Source organism: Sus scrofa, chromosome 5 (genome assembly GCF_000003025.6).
Source record: "Sus scrofa isolate TJ Tabasco breed Duroc chromosome 5, Sscrofa11.1, whole genome shotgun sequence".
NCBI lineage: Eukaryota > Metazoa > Chordata > Mammalia > Artiodactyla > Suidae > Sus > Sus scrofa.
The window spans coordinates 98,076,965-98,093,264 of NC_010447.5; positions in this window are offsets into that span (position 1 = coordinate 98,076,965).

A 16,300-nucleotide genomic window follows, 5' to 3' on the forward strand; every position below is an offset into this window, starting at 1 on the left:
GTCTTGACTACTGTGGCTTTGTAATATTGCTTTAGGTCTGGGAGAGTTATGCCTCCTACTTGGTTTTTTTCCCCTCAGGATTGCTTTGGCAATTCTGGGTCTTTTGTGGTTCCATATACATTTTTGAATTGTTTGTTCTAGTTCTGTGAAAAATGTCATGAGTAATTTGATAGGGACTGCATTGAATCTGTAGATTGCTTTGGGTAGTGTCGCCATTTTTACAATATTAATTTTTCCAATCCAGGAGCATGGAATATCTTTCCATTTCTTTACATCTTCTTTAATTTCATGATTAATTAATGTTAATCAGGAAATTAATGTTTTATAGTTCTTGGCATATAGGTCCTTTGCCTCCTTGGTCAGGTGTATTCCCAGATATATTTGATATTTTGGGGTGCAGTTTTAAAAGGTATTGTATTTTTGTATTCCCTTTCTAATATTTCATTGTTAGTATACAGAAATGTGACTGATTTCTGAATGTTAGTCTTATATCCTGCTTCTTTGCTGAATTTCTTGATCAGTTCAAGTAGTTTTTGGGTTGAGTCTTTGGGGTTTTCTAAAATTTCATCTTTTGTATTAAGTTGGCTTTGATCCTGTCTCTGGTAATGTCTTATTGAAGTATTATTTTTGCCGTAAACATCTGATTTTGTCTCCATCTTTTCTCCTTGAGTTTACTATTCTTATAAGCCTTTTCAGCTGCTGACAATTTTATATAAGGGTTGAAGTTAAAAGATATGTAAATTTTAATAATAACAGTTAATTCACCCTAGGTTGTTTCTTTATATGACATGATATAACCATTGCATAATATATCCAAGGATAATCTTATGCATGGAAAGATAAAATATGTTGTCTACACATTCAATGATAAAAAGTTCCATCACACTGATTATCTGACAGTTATGCTATATGGACACAGACAAATTTATGTTAATCTGTTCCTGAATCCTGATACTGATATTCTAGTTTACCTTTACCTAGAAGTATGTAAGAGAGTGGATCTGAACTATTGCGGAGACTCCAGAGAATTAAGTTAAATTAAATGGCCTGCTTCCCAAACAAATACATTTATTGCATAATATAACTGTTTGTCCAAGTGTAAATTTCATAAATAAACATATTTTATTGGTCAAAAATTAAACATACGTGGGAGTTCAAAATTACTTTTCTCTATGGCCAAAAAAAATTACTAAATCAGAGGATGAGATGGTTTCTGATTTCTGATGCTTTGTCTCTTTAATCACTGTTACTAGGAGTATCTGATCTTCATCAAATTGCAGGATTTTCCATCGATCTCTTTAAAATAAAATGAGATTGCTATGTTATTAACCTTTAGTATATCTTCCTAAATTCTGTATTTGCATAAGAAGAAAAAAAATTGTGGGAACTAATTTGTTTTCAGGTCACAGATTTCCTAATTTCTTTGCTTAAAATTGTCTTCACATCTTTTTCGCTTCTACATTGGGGATGTTTTAATATAACATGTTACATATTTTTGCGTGTCTATGGAAGGCAGGATTCTAAGATGACCCAAGTTCCCTGCCCCTTGTGTAATCACCTTTTCTTGAGTTTATACTGGGTGGCACATCACTTTGGTGATTATGTTACGTAATGTGGAATTTTAAGGGTGTAACTAAGGTCCCTAATCAGTTGACTTTGTGTTAATCAAGAGGGAGGTTATCCTGATTCAACTCAGCCCTTAGAAGTGATCAGAGATCTGAAGTGAGTTTCTCCTGCTGGCCTCACTGGAGCAAACCCCCGTGATGTGGAGAGAGCTATATGGCCGGGACGTCTGTGGACATCCAGCCAGAAAGTGGAGACTTCAGTGTGATAACCACAGGGAACTAAATTCTGCCAATAACCAAGGACCTTGGAAGTGGAACCTGAGTCCAGGATAAAAATAAAGCTAGAATGACACCTTGAAAAGAGAACCTTGAAAGGAAACCCTGAGAAAAGAACCCAGTTCCAACATGTCCAGACTTCTGTCCACAGAAAAATATGAGATAAGAAATGGGTGTGGCTTTAAACCACTACCTCAGGGTAACTTGATTAACATCACTAGGTTTGTGGTAGCTCGTTGCATGATAGTAGAAAACTAATATGGTGTCTTTCCTCTAAGGATTCCCACTTCTAACATGTTAGAGAAACTCAGTGAAATTCGGCATTCCTAGGAATCCTTATCCCTGTCAGCTCCCAGTTTTACGTTCATCTTGAATATATATTTTAGTAAAGGAGAGATTACAAGGTCTGGGTCTGTCTGCTTAGCAGTATGCAACATCCTAGAAATATTTATTTTTTATTTATTGTCTTTTTAGGGCCACACCTGTGGCATATGGAGGTACCAGGCTAGGGGTCCAGGTGGAGCTTTAGCCACCTGCCTACACCACAGCCACCGCAATGCAAGATCCAAGCCGTGTCTGTGACCTACATAACAGCTCACGGCAATGCCGGATCCTTAACCCACTGAGGAAGGCCAAGAAGGAACCCATGTCCCCAGTGTTCCCATGGATCCTAGTCGGGTTCATTAACCTCTGAGCCAGGAGGGAACTCCTTAGAAAAATCTGTTGGGTCAAACACACACCTTATAAGGGAAAAATCAAAGACATGAATTTATTTTTTTAATCAACACTTCAAAAATTGTGATCAAACATAAAAATAGTGGAATTAACCAAGTAATTTATTTAATTTTTCAAAAGTATTTGGATTCTGTTATGATTTACATATGGGTAGATTCTTAAGAACCACATGATTCATATCCTTGTTCTACTTTCTCCTTTCTCCCTGATTTCTGATTACCTAGTAGCAGACGTGAGCAATGCCAGAAAATATTCTCGGTGAATGTATTTTAAAAATTATTAGCATCTGTGATCAAAGATTTAGTGAAGAAAAGTGATGAAGTTAATGTTTAAAAATTAAGATGTAGTCCTTTGGGTAATATTGCAAGTTACATTCACACAAAACAAACCATAAAAATTTTAGCTTTGAAACATCGTACTTCAAGTCTTTTTTTTAATAAAAGCTACAAAATGAGAATTTTTAGCGAGTGAATGAGACTTGGCAGGACATAAATGGAAATATGTTTCATTGGCCAACTTATTCTAGAGGCATATGAGTGTCTAAATAGATGATACTCAAAAGAGTATTTTTGGCATAAAAGTGCCTCCAAACATTTTGATCAGGAATTTGATTGCCATATGTCCATATCCTGCAACTTAAGTGATGAACATACTTCAGGTCTCTTGGAGTTTTCACGTCCTGGCAGTACAGACTCTTTGACCATTAAACATCTTTCTTAGAAAATGTGTTCTTTTCCTCTCTTTCAAAATTTTCCTTACATTGATCATTTCAATATAAACTGTATAGAATCTGAGCTAAATGAGCTAATTCACTGAAGCTCAGTATTGAGAGAAGCAGCCAGATTTAGTGTTTGCTCTTAAGCAGTTTTTATGAATTCCACTGTCATGATGCTTAACCATTAAAGCCTCTGTACACAGGGTCATCTTTAGTCACAGATGTGCTCCTATGTCACAGACGTCTAAAGTGCTCCGTAAGTCATTTTCATCTTTGTTTCCCCACAGAAGCTTTCAAAAGAAGGAATCAGGAAACATTTGCAGATACAATACGAATATCATATCCAGGATGCTAGGTATTTCATTTATTTAAATAAATCACATCATTTTAATAAAGCATGGAAATGTCATCAAAGGTAGAAATCTGACTTTTAGAGAAAGGGTTGTTTCTGAAACTTTTCTGATGCATTAGAAATCCTCACATCACTTAAAACGTGTGAGGAGGGAAACATTTTGTTAATATTTTCCCAATTCACCTCACTCTTTGCTTCAGTTTTTTTCTGATATCATGAATATATTTAACATTTTAAAATGTGTATGCACAAATGACCCTTCAATAGAGAAGACCTAAGAATAGCCATTTTTTTTCTGTGAACTTTTTAGATTTGACAGTTCTAGATATGCATTGTAGGCAATTGATGGCTGCATCTTTTTTAAATCAATAGACCTTATTCTTTTATAGAGCAGTTTTAGGTTTACAGAAAAAAAAAAGTGCAGAGGAAAATGATCACATTTAGTTATAAGTGCTTGTTTCAAATATTAGGTCTTGTGTACCACATTTTTACAATCTCTGTCCTCCACTTCATTTCATCATTGAAATAAAAACTTTTGCTTTGACCTATTTTTTAATGTCCACTTTTTTGAATGCCAGAGTTTGAAACGTGAAAGTCTGGATAAGGAATATGAAAAATCATGACATGAAAAGCCTTAAAATGAAATATAGTTGATTGATTTATATTACAGGTAAAGTTGGCATGCCTCATAGGCAGCAATAGAAAGGGTTCCGCAAGGAGCTCGAGTGCCTTAATTGAAAATAAAGGTTTTTATATTTAATACCCCACCTACTGACAAGGGGGAATTGCTCTTCTTGCGTTAGATAGCTTGAGGCCTCGATCTCATATCTGATGGTGTCTGGGCCCATTTAAGTTATATATCAAGTTAAATAGCTCCCTGGCTGGCAGACATTTATGAGTAGAATTTTGAATGATTTCAATCTTTCAATTTAATAAAGGAGATAGTGTAACTTAATGGTTTCTGTGTATTCAAAGGACTTCATAGAGTTCAGCAATGACTGAATACAAACCACTTAGAAGACAAGAAGAATGACTAGTTGAATCAGAGAAGCATTAAGTTGTCTGGTCACAATCTGTACACCACATCCTGATAATGTTACATGAAATGACCTCATTTCTCCCCACGGCAAATTGCCGTGCTTGACATCTGTGGAAATTGTCGCATACCTGAATTCCTGAGACACTTTCTGCAACATCTATCCTTCCAAAGGACCTCTTTCCCCTAACTTAAGTGCTGAGTGTGCAGCAGAAAGATGTAGTAACATTAGGAATGTGTTCTAACTGCACAAAACACCACTCAACAAGAAAATTGAATTTAGAGAACAGAATAACTCTCTTGCCAAAGTGAGGACAATGTATTTGCCACAGTCTACTTACACTCAAAGATGCGTGTGGAAATCCAGAGTTTTTATAGCTTCTGTGGAGTGAGTCTTGCCCCAGATTCTGGCTAAGTTGAGAGTGCAGTCCTTTTAATCATATGATAGTAATTAAGCCAACTATTCTCTCAATAAGAGCGTCTGCAGGTTACACCCTATATCCATCCAACCTACCATTCATCTAACTATTGATCAATCTGTCTGTATGTATATTTATTAATCATTTATTTACCTAAATCTATCCTACTTGGAAGTGCCTCCTGTAAAACCTATCTTTGAGTGTTTTTTTTGTTTTTTTTTTTTGTTTGTTTTTTTGTCTTTTTGCCATTTCTTTGGCTGCTCCCGTGGCATATGGAGGTTCCCAGGCTAGGGGTCTAATCGGAGCTGTAACCACCAGCCTATGCCAGAGCCACAGCAACGAAGGATCCGAGCCATGTCTGTGACCTACACCACAGCTCATGGGCAACGCCGGATCCTTAACCCACTGAGCAAGGCCAGGGGTCAAACCTGCAACCTCATGGTTCCTAGTCGGATTCGTTAACCACTGAGCCACGACAGGAACTCCTATCTTTGAGTGTTTCTCCATTTGTCTCTACTAGCTACCGATTTATCTTAAAAGGTTTTTTTAGGGAGTTCCCTGGTGGTCTAGCAGTTAAGGATTTGGCATTGTCACTGTTGTGACTTGGGTTTGATTTCCGGCCTGGGAACTTCTGCATGCCATGGGCATGTCCCCCCCCGCCCCCGCCAAAAAAAAAAAAAAAAAAAGGTTTTTAATGTTTTGCTGCATAGTACTAAAAAAAAAAGCCACATCTACCAAAAGAAAAAGACTTACCATTTTCTCAAGTTTGATTTCATCTCCTTACTTCTCCATGGCTCCTCCATTACATCACTTACTAGACTGTGTGTCTAAAGTTTTTCCTAATTTCCTAACTACCTAAAGATATTGTAAGATTCTTCCTATCAGAGATCATATTTTATTCATTTTTGTATCCTTCATTTTTTCCTAATCTAGTCCCATGTGCTACATAAATATATGTTGTATTCATGATAAAGGACATCATTTATGTTTTTATATGAACTCACTTTAGAATATAAATATTTTTGTCATCTGTGATAACTCACAGTTATGTGTAAGACTAATAGCCATGAGTTCATACTACATATCAGGCGCTGTGCAGCATACTTTGGATACGTGATGCACTGGTTACTGACCTTGGAGATTCAGTGACTCCCGGAGGCTGAGGGTTATGGGGGTTAAGAGCCTTGTTCTGATTTGGGAGTGACACAACTAGGGTTTAATTCCTGAGCTTTAGGACTCACCACATGGGGTTTGTAATGACTACACTTGAGTTTGACATGTGAGAGAGATGGGCATGAAAATGTTCCTGATTCTGGCCATCTTCTTTATGAACACATGATCTGATTGAATTTCCATCCTCACTTGATTTTAGCATGGCTGTGTGGTTTCCTATGACATAAAATATAGATAGAAGTGATGGTGCCGTTTTAGACAGAAGCTTTGAGGGCCAGTTTGTGACTTGTCATGTTCTCGTACCACTGGTGACACGATTTTGGAAACTTTCATCAATCTGAGTCTTTGAGGGACTACAACAAGCATATCCCTAATGCTAGTCTATGTTGTATACTATGAATGAAGGAAAAAAATTATTATGTTAAGCTACTAACATATTGGGGTTATTACTGCAAATTAACCAAGTCTATTCTGATACAACAAGAAACAGTTGTTCTTGTAAAATATCTTTTTCCATGCCTTTTTCTTCAGTTACTTGTTTCTCACTTGAACAGCTGTTTATTTATACACAGATACATAATTGCAAAGTTATAGTCACTGTAATGTCGCAATAGTTGAGAGGCCAGTTCTTATGGAGAATTGAGAGACTTGAGAACCCTTTGACCAGAATCACCTGAGGACTTTAAAGAAATATTGAATCTGCAAACCACCCTAAATGCATAAGATCAAAATCTCCAAGAGTGGGACATTGAATGTAAATTTTCAGGATATCATATAGGAGTCTTATATACATGAAGTTGGAGAATTAATACCATGGATAGGAAGAGGAAACTTATATTTCCGTAGCTAAGTCCCTGGCTTAGTGCTTAGTCTCTTCTTTGAGGCGTGGAAGAGTTATTATTAGGCATTTCTGTAATATCCTTTGTGTAAGTGATAACCATAAACAACAATAAACAATTAGCTTTCACTGCAAATTAGAAGTTTAAGAACATTTCAGTTTCAAGATAAACTGAGCAGGATGTAATGAAAAAGCTTATTTGGAGAAATAAAATTGAGACTCAGAATATAATTACTTTCAGACCATGTTCCTTGAGTAAGAATCTAAGTGATATGCTTTCATTATGGAAAATATATAGATACAAACTACAGATAACAGAAATATGAAAAAATAAAAATAAGGAGTTCCCGTCATGGCGCAGTGGTTAACGAATCCGACTAGGAACCATGAGGTTGCGGGTTCGGTCCCTGGCCTTGCTCAGTGGGTTAACGATCCGGCATTGCCGTGAGCTGTGGTGTAGGTTGCAGACGCGGCTCGGATCCCACGTTGCTGTGGCTCTGGTGTAGGCTGGTGGCTACAGCTCCGATTGGACCCCTAGCCTGGGAACCTCCATATGCCACGGGAGCAACCCAAGAAATAACAACAACAACAACAACAAAAGACAAAAGACAAAAAAAAATAAAAATAAAAAATAAAAAAATAAAAATAAGCTATAATTTAGTATGTCTTTCTAGAGTGTTTCACCCTTTTGCTATGATATATCTACAAGATATATAATCCATACATATAGCATGAGTGATATCATCCATTATAAAACTTTTTTTAAGTGTTCTGTGGGATATTGTTTTCTTTTATTATTTTATTGTTTTTAATAATATTTTCATGCTTATGATAGTGAATAATAACTACTGTGTTCATAATATATTCAAGTTTTATAATCTACTATTACTCTCCACAATTTCTCTTTTGAAGGTACCTGGAAGACAGGTCTTTGAAGGCAGCTCTGCTGCTAATACATGTGACCCTAACTGAGTTACTTAAATCCTCTTAGCTTTACTGTTTAATCTGTATATTCCTGGTGCCCTACAACCCTTAATTGTCCTCTTCAGTCCTTGCCACAACCCTCTAAGATTAGTATCTTCATCCTTTTCATAGAGAACAGAGTACTCTAGAGAAGTCACATCGCCAGTAATTATACTAGTGTTGTCTACCTCTAACGCCTCCAGACTTCCTTCCACAGCTTCAGCATGAGGCTAGCTGTTTTGGGTTTTGGTTTTAAATGAACTCTGCCATCAAATATGAGAAACATATTAGTGTAAAATTTGAGACATCTCTTGTTTCCTCTTTGGATGATATAATAAAAAAGGTGTTGTCCTTGGAACAAAAAACTTTCAGGATTCAAATAGCCCCTCTAGTACCACCTAACCTCTGTAGCCATGGTAAAGTACCTTTTCTTGTGCAAAGGGGATGATAAAGCTTTTTGAAATTTTCTTTTAGTTTACAAAAAAGGAAACCAAAGTGCCTAGAGCAGTGCTTGATACATAGCGAATGTGCAGTGAATATTTCAGTTATGTTGAATTTTACCAAAGCCTTAAGTACTACTGTAACAGGTAAACCATTTCTAAATCTTAGTGGTATAACAAAAGGTTCTTTCTCACATGGATCAGGCCACTGTGGGCTGTTCTGATGGATCAGCTCTCTTCCAATTGCTCCACATAGTGATTCAAGGATGCTAGCTTATTCTATCTTCTGGTTCTGTCCTTTTCAACCCAATTTTTTTCTGGGTTCCAAAGAACCCCAAAAAAGAGTAAGGAAGATTCCAAATAAGAGTATTGACTAATCTATGTACTTGAAAGGCATATTCTTTAAATATAGGGACTATTTTAATAAATATGGATATTACTTCTATTCGATGACATTGTTTTCTACTCCCTTTATCGTTTTTATAGAATATTCCGGCCATTTTGAACAAGAGTCTGTTGTCTTTATCCAGCACTTGTAAGTAGGATTCCCATGCTTACTACAGTTGCCATAATTCACTTGTCACCTAGGATCTCATAAATATCAGGTTCTTTATGAATCACTAAATATAATTATGCATGTGCAGATAAGTGGTCACTAAGTCTAATAGGTTTATTTTATTAACATAAGATATATCTATAAAGTAATGTAAAACTTTTATCTATGAACAGTAAAGATCAACGAACATCTTGTTCAAATGCAGCTACGCTGAAATATGGAAGATTGGTTTGATTATAAAGGAGCATGCTCTTTGCATTAAGTGGTGTATGGCTAAGCAAGCTGGCTTCATTTGACTTTGCAGACAGCCAGAGTTGGATTCATAAGCAGCTAATTGCCTTGGGGACTGTCCTTTGGCATCGTGCCCAATGGTACTCTTCGTGGGAGGAGCAGCTTCACACACAGTGCTTAAAAGCATCTGGGTTGCTCTTGTTCTGAATGCTACTGCTGACAGATTTACCATCTGCCTTTGAGAAAGACAACAGTCTGGGGAACTTTGATACTAAGCATTCATATGATAGCCTTTGACAGTCTAAAGCCCTCATTAAATAAGAGACCAAAATATATCCCATCTAAACTAAACAAACATAAAGTGCCAGCTTTATTTTGGTTTTCATTCTCTACAAATGCAACATGGAAATTCATTGGCAGTAGCACATTTCTTGAACAGGAACTTTGTGCCTATGCTAAGTGTTTTACATTTCCATGTTTAATTTACACAGCCACAAACCTAGGTCGGTAAAATTTTTATCTTTGTTTTAAAAATAAGGAAACTAATACTTAGAGAGTAAAAAGTTTGCTCAAGCTTACCTTAAAGTCAGAGTAGGAATTTGAATTCAGGCAATCAAAGTCAGTTTACCATAAGCTTCGCCTCTGTATATACTACGCTTTTCATCATTTTTCCTGGAAGTTGATGGCCTGGATCATTTTAGCACAGGCTGAGTATTCAGTTGATGATGCACGTGCACAGCATATTTCTATTACAATAGATTATACCGTCGAGGTAAATTACTCAGAATGTGGTTATATTGAGATCGAGGTTGTAGATTTGATCTTTGCTTGCCTCATTAGCTTCTCTAAAAGAACATGTTATTCAAGATGAGATTGTACCCCTACTCTTTAAGGATGCATGTCACCATGCGACCAGGTGTGGCTGACAAAAGTGCCCTTCGTGTTTATAACAGCAAGAGTACTTCTCAGGGTGATGTGAAAGTACTTTAAAAAAAATAAAAGCTCTGTGCAATTTTAAGTTATATCATATCTGAAAAATGGCGCTTTGGGTTAGCCTAATGTTTATTAATACTTGCAATTTATAGAATCGGTTTTTATCATCATGTCTTGCTTTCATAGACGATTGATAAAATACATTCTCTAAGCAAGTGAGATGTGATAGGCATGCATAATCGTATTTGCACACAACTAGAATTCTATACACTGCTTCTTTGCTTAAATTTTCTTGGCCCACTCTTTAAATACTCCAAAGCAGATGATCTCAATACCATTAATAAGATATCTATGTTAACTTTAAATGGTAATTTAACTTAAAGTCCCTAAGCAGAAATGCATGGATACATTTAAAATTGAATTGCATCTTTTAAAATAGCTCTCTGTGGACATTTCCTTCTGCTCCTTAAAAGGCAGGCACATTCCAGCTGTAAGCACTTGCAGTTGGAATGCATATCATGACCTATAGTTGCCCTGCTTTCTTTTCCCTTGGGGAAATCCACCAACCAGGTTGCAGCCTGTTAGTAGTAAGATAGGTAGAATGATTTATATCCAGCCTATGGCTGTTTATACAAAAGTGCACACAGCCACATCACACTGGAGGGAAACTAGAGTGGAAGATATTGATTCATATTTTTAGGACCGGCTCTAAACCCCACAAGCACGATCAATATTGAGTCTATTAACTCAAAATATGTAGTACCCTAATGAATAGTAGAAAAAGTTGAGAGTAATAAAGTAACCTTAAATGTAGGGGGAATGTAACCTACAAAGATGACATTCCTGAGTCTGAAAATCATCATTTAAGATTCCTCAGTATAAATGAATTATACTTCCCAATTATATTTGAATTCTGAATCCTTTTCTGGTATCAGGCAAAGAAACAAGTTAATTTATTTATTGGATATAAAGTTTCTAATAAGTCAGAGTTAAAGGACAAGAGAAAGTGTATGGATCAATTAAATCTAAGGTAATGCAAATGTGTGTGCATAAATCCACAAGAGTGTGATGTGGTGGCAAGAACTGCGTCATAAAAATCTAGTTTCACCAGTGTGGAAGGAATTCAGGAATTTGAAGATAAATACACTGGAGGACAAATTTTGTTTTGGCCGCTTGCTAGATGTGCATTTCTAGATAAATTGCTGAACTTTTCTTTGCCTCTGATTTCTTTGTTACAAAATGGGATAACGCAAATTTCATGTTTTTCCTGTGAGGTTTAGATAAGAGGAAATGAAGTGGTTGCCACATTGAAAGCATTGAATCAGTGCTCGTTTCTATCTTCGCTCCATATTTCATTGCTTACTGAAAATGTCTATTCAAGGCCTTCCCTAGCCTCCTTTTACCCATTCTTCCAGCCTGATGTCCTACAAAGTCCCTTTAGAAAGTGATACTTTCACTAAATTGGTCAGTAAGTAGTCCTTGACTTTCCTCCACCTGTACAATTCCTACTTTTCACATTAAAAGTGAAAAGGTGTTTAAATCTTTGTCAAGTTAAAACCAGTTTTTTGTTGTTGTTTTTTTGTTTTTAAGTCAGCTGATGAACAAGCATTTTGAGTTGTTTAAAAGAGACTACTTGCCAGTCAGTTTCTGTTGGTCAAAATGGGTATGTATATTGATGATTGTAATATCCTCTTCTTGAATTTATCCTTTAACCATTAAATAGTGTCCATCTTTGTCTTTCTTTATGCCCTTCATTTTAAAGTCTATTTTCTCTGATATGAGTATTGTAACTCCTGCTTTCCTGTCTTATAGACGCAAAAATTCTAAACAAAATTTTAGCCATCCGAATCCAACAACATATAAAAAAGATCATACAACACGACCAGGTGAGATTCATCCCAGGTGCACAAGGATGGTTCAGCATATGCAAATCAATCAACGTCATACACCACATTAACAAAAGTCAAAAACCACATGATCATCTCAATAGATGCAGAAAAAGCATTTGACAAAGTCCAACATCCATTCATGATCAAAACTCTTACCAAAGTGGGTATAGAGTGAACATACCTTAATATGATAAAAGCCATTTACGACAAACCCACAGCAAATATAATACTCAATGGAGAAAAGCTGAAAGCCTTTCCACTAAAATCCAGAACAAGACAAGGATGTCCACTCTCACCACTCTTATTCAACATAGTATTGGAAGTCCAAGCCACAGCAGTCAAACAAACAAAAGAAATAAAAGGCATCCAAATTGGAAGAGGAGAGGTAAAACTGTCACTGTATGCAGATGATATGACACTATATATAGAAAACTCTAAGGACCCCACTCAAAAACTACTTGAACTGATCCAAAAATTCAGCAAAGTAGCAGGATCTAAGATTAACATTCAGAAATCAGTCGCATTTCTGTATACTAACAATGAAATATTAGAAAAGAAATACAAAAATACGATACCTTTTAAAATTGCACCCCATAAAATCAAATGCTTGGGAATACATCTGACCAAGGTGGTTAAAGACTTACATGCTGAGAACTATAAATCATTCATCAAGGAAATTAAAGAAGATGTAGAGAAATGGAAGATATTCCATGCTCCTGGGTTGGAAAAATTAATATTTTAAAAATGGCCACACTACCCAAAGCAATCTACGGATTCAATGCAATCCCTATCAAATTACCCATGACATTTTCACAGAACTATAACAAATAATCCAAAAATGTATGTGGAACCACAAAAGACCCAGAATTGCCAAAGCAATCCTGAGGAACAAAAACCAAGCAGGAGGCATAACTCTCCCAGACTTCAGGCAATGTTACAAAGCCGCAGTAATCAAGACAGTGTGGTACTGGTACCAAAACAGACAGATAGAACAATGGAACACAATAGAGAACCCAGAAATAAACCCAGACAGCTATCGTCAATTAATCTTTGACAAAGGAGGCAAGAACATGAAATGGGAAAAAGGCATGTAAATCAGTGAAACTAGAACACACCCTCACACCATGCACAAAAATAAACTCAGAATGGCTGCCGAAAGACTTAAATATAAGACAAGACACCATCGAACTCCTGGAAGAGAACATAGGCACAACATTCTCTGACATCAACCTTACAAATATTTTCTCAGGCCAGTCTCCTAAGGCAACAGAAATAAAAGCAAAAATAAACAAATGGGACCTAATCAAACTGACGAGCTTTTGCATAGCAAAGGAAGCCAAAAAGAAAACAAAAAAGACAACTGACAGAATGGGAGAAAATAGTTTCAAATGATGCAGCTGACAAGAGCTTAATCTCTAGAATGTACAAGCAACTTCTACAACTCAACAGGAAAAAAGCCAACAACAACCCAATTGAAAAATGGGCACAAGACCTGAATAGATGTTTCTCCAAGGAAGATGTACAGATGGCCAACAAGCACATGAAAAAATGCTCAACATCCCTCATTATTAGAGAAATGCAAATCAAAACTGCCATGAGATACCACCTCACACCAGTCAGAATGGCCATCATTAATAACTCCACAAATAGCAAATGCTGGAGAGGGTGTGGAGAAAAGGGAACCCTCCTGCACTGTTGGTGGGAATGTAAGCTGGTATAGCCACTATGGAGATCAGTATGGAGGTACCTTAGAAATCTATACATAGAACTACCATATGATCCAGCAATCCCACTCTGGGGCACAGGTCTGGACAAAACTTTCCTTGAAAAAGACACATGCACCCACATGTTCAGTGAAGCACTATTCACAATAGCCAAGACATGGAAACAACCTAAATGTCCATTGACAGACGACTGGCTTAGGAAGAAGTGGTATATATACACAATGGAATACTACTCAGCCATAAAAAGAACAAAATAATGCCATTTGCAGCAATATGGATGGAACTAGAGACTCTCATCCTGAGTGAAGTAAGTCAGAAAGAGAAAGCCAAACACCATATGATATCACTTATATCTGGAATCTAATATATGTCACAAACGAACCTTTCCACAGAAAAGAAAATCATGGACTTGGAGAATAGACTTGTGGTTGCCAAGGGGGAGGGAGTGGGATGGATGGGAAGCTTGGGGTTAATAGATGCAAACTATTGCCTTTGGAATGGTATTAGCAATGAGATCCTGCTGAGTAGCACTGGGAATTCTGTCTAGTCACTTATGATGGAGCAGGATAATGTGCGAAAATAGAATGTGTACATGTATGTGTTACTGGATCACCATGCTGTTCAGTAGAAAACAAAAATTGTATTGGGGAAATAACTACTAAAATAAAACAATGCATATGTTTCTCAGGGTTTCTTCCCCCCTTTTTTAAAAAAGCAATTCTGCAGAATCCTTTGACCTTCGAAATATTTTCAAGATCATAATAAAATAAAGATTTTTCTTTTCCCCTGTTGAGACCATACTACAATGTCCTGAAGACATAGGAGCATATTTATGTCACATACATATCATGCTTCTCTATAAGGTTTCCCTTTACTGATGGAAATTAAAACAAAATTATGCCTTGAGGGCGTTCCATGTAGTGGTCCAGAAATTCAGATCAGCAAACTTATAAGTTCAAAATGTAGGAAATTTTGGCTTTATATTAAAACTGTTTAGATCGATGGTCCCAAATACAAGTGTTTTCAAGGATAAGAAGACTAATATAATGGAAGGCAGCAGACCAGTACGATGTAGCATGGAGTGTTGGCAACGAAGCCGTGTAGAAGAGTACAGACTCCATTTAAATTTATAGCTCTGAGTCTCAGTATCTCTGCCTCTCTGGACCTCTGCATCTATCTAGCCACCCAGCCATATAATTGTTCACGCCAATTCACATTTCATCTATGAGACACATTCTTCTAGAATCCAGCCAGTTTCTGACCTTTGTACTAGTGCAGATGAAGATGCTGCACTGCAAAAAATACACTCAGGCTCACATTCATAAGTATTAAGGGGATTATTAAGTATTAAAGGGAAGAATATTTTGTCATGAGATGATGAAAAAGATTGAACGAGAACTGAAAGTCATTTCATATCCCCCATACACTCTTCTTCCTGTCCTCCTCTCTTCCCTTTTCTGTTCCATAACATAGACTGTTGCTGATCTGTTCTTCTCCAATATTCCAGCAATACCAAGGCTGGGATCTGGCTTCATGCAGGGAGGCATGTCCCATTTTTAGGGGCAGAGTGGAGAGAGAGGAAGAGAAGCAGCCTCACTAAGGGAGAGGGATCCTCCGGATGTCCAGGCAGGCTTTGTGTCCTGTCAGGGGAGACTGTCCACCTTTTGGGGTAGTTAACAGGAGCTTCTTATGAGACTAGCCAGTGGAGAGGCTTTCTTTTTTAAAAAATTTTTAATTTAATTTTAACTTCTACGCTTAATTTATTATTAATTTTTAAATTTTAATATTAATTTAGAATTAATTTTAAAAATTAATTTACAATGTTATGTCAATTTCTGCTGCACAGTAAAGTGACCTAGTCGTACATACACACACATCTATCTATCTATATATAAATATATTCTTTTCTCATATTATCTTCCATCTTGTTCTATCATAAGAGGTTGGATATAGTTCCCTATGCTGTAGAGCAGGACTTCATTCTTATCCATTCTAAATGTAATAGTGTGCATCTGCTAACTCCACTGTCCCTGTCCTTCCCACTCCTTCCCCCTCCTCCTTGGCAACCACAGGTCTGTTTTAAGTGAGAATGCTTTCTGATCACTGCCCTTATTGCTTAAGCTTGGCCAAACCATTTCAAATATTGCTGAGACAGAATTATTTTGTTAAAATCATATGTTGGAGTTCCTGTAGTGGCTCAGTGGTTAACAAATCTGACTAGGAACCAAGAGGTTGAGGGTTCGATCCCTGCCTGGCCTTGCTCAGTGGTTTAAGGATCCGGTGTTGCTGTGAGCTGTGGTGTAGGTCACAGATGCGGCTCGAATCCTGCATTGTTGTGGCTCTTGTGTAGGCCAGTGGCTACAGCTCTGATCCGACTCCTAGCCTGTGAACCTCCATATCCCATGGGTGCAGCCCAGAAAAGACAAAAAGACAAACAAACAATAAATAAATAAAT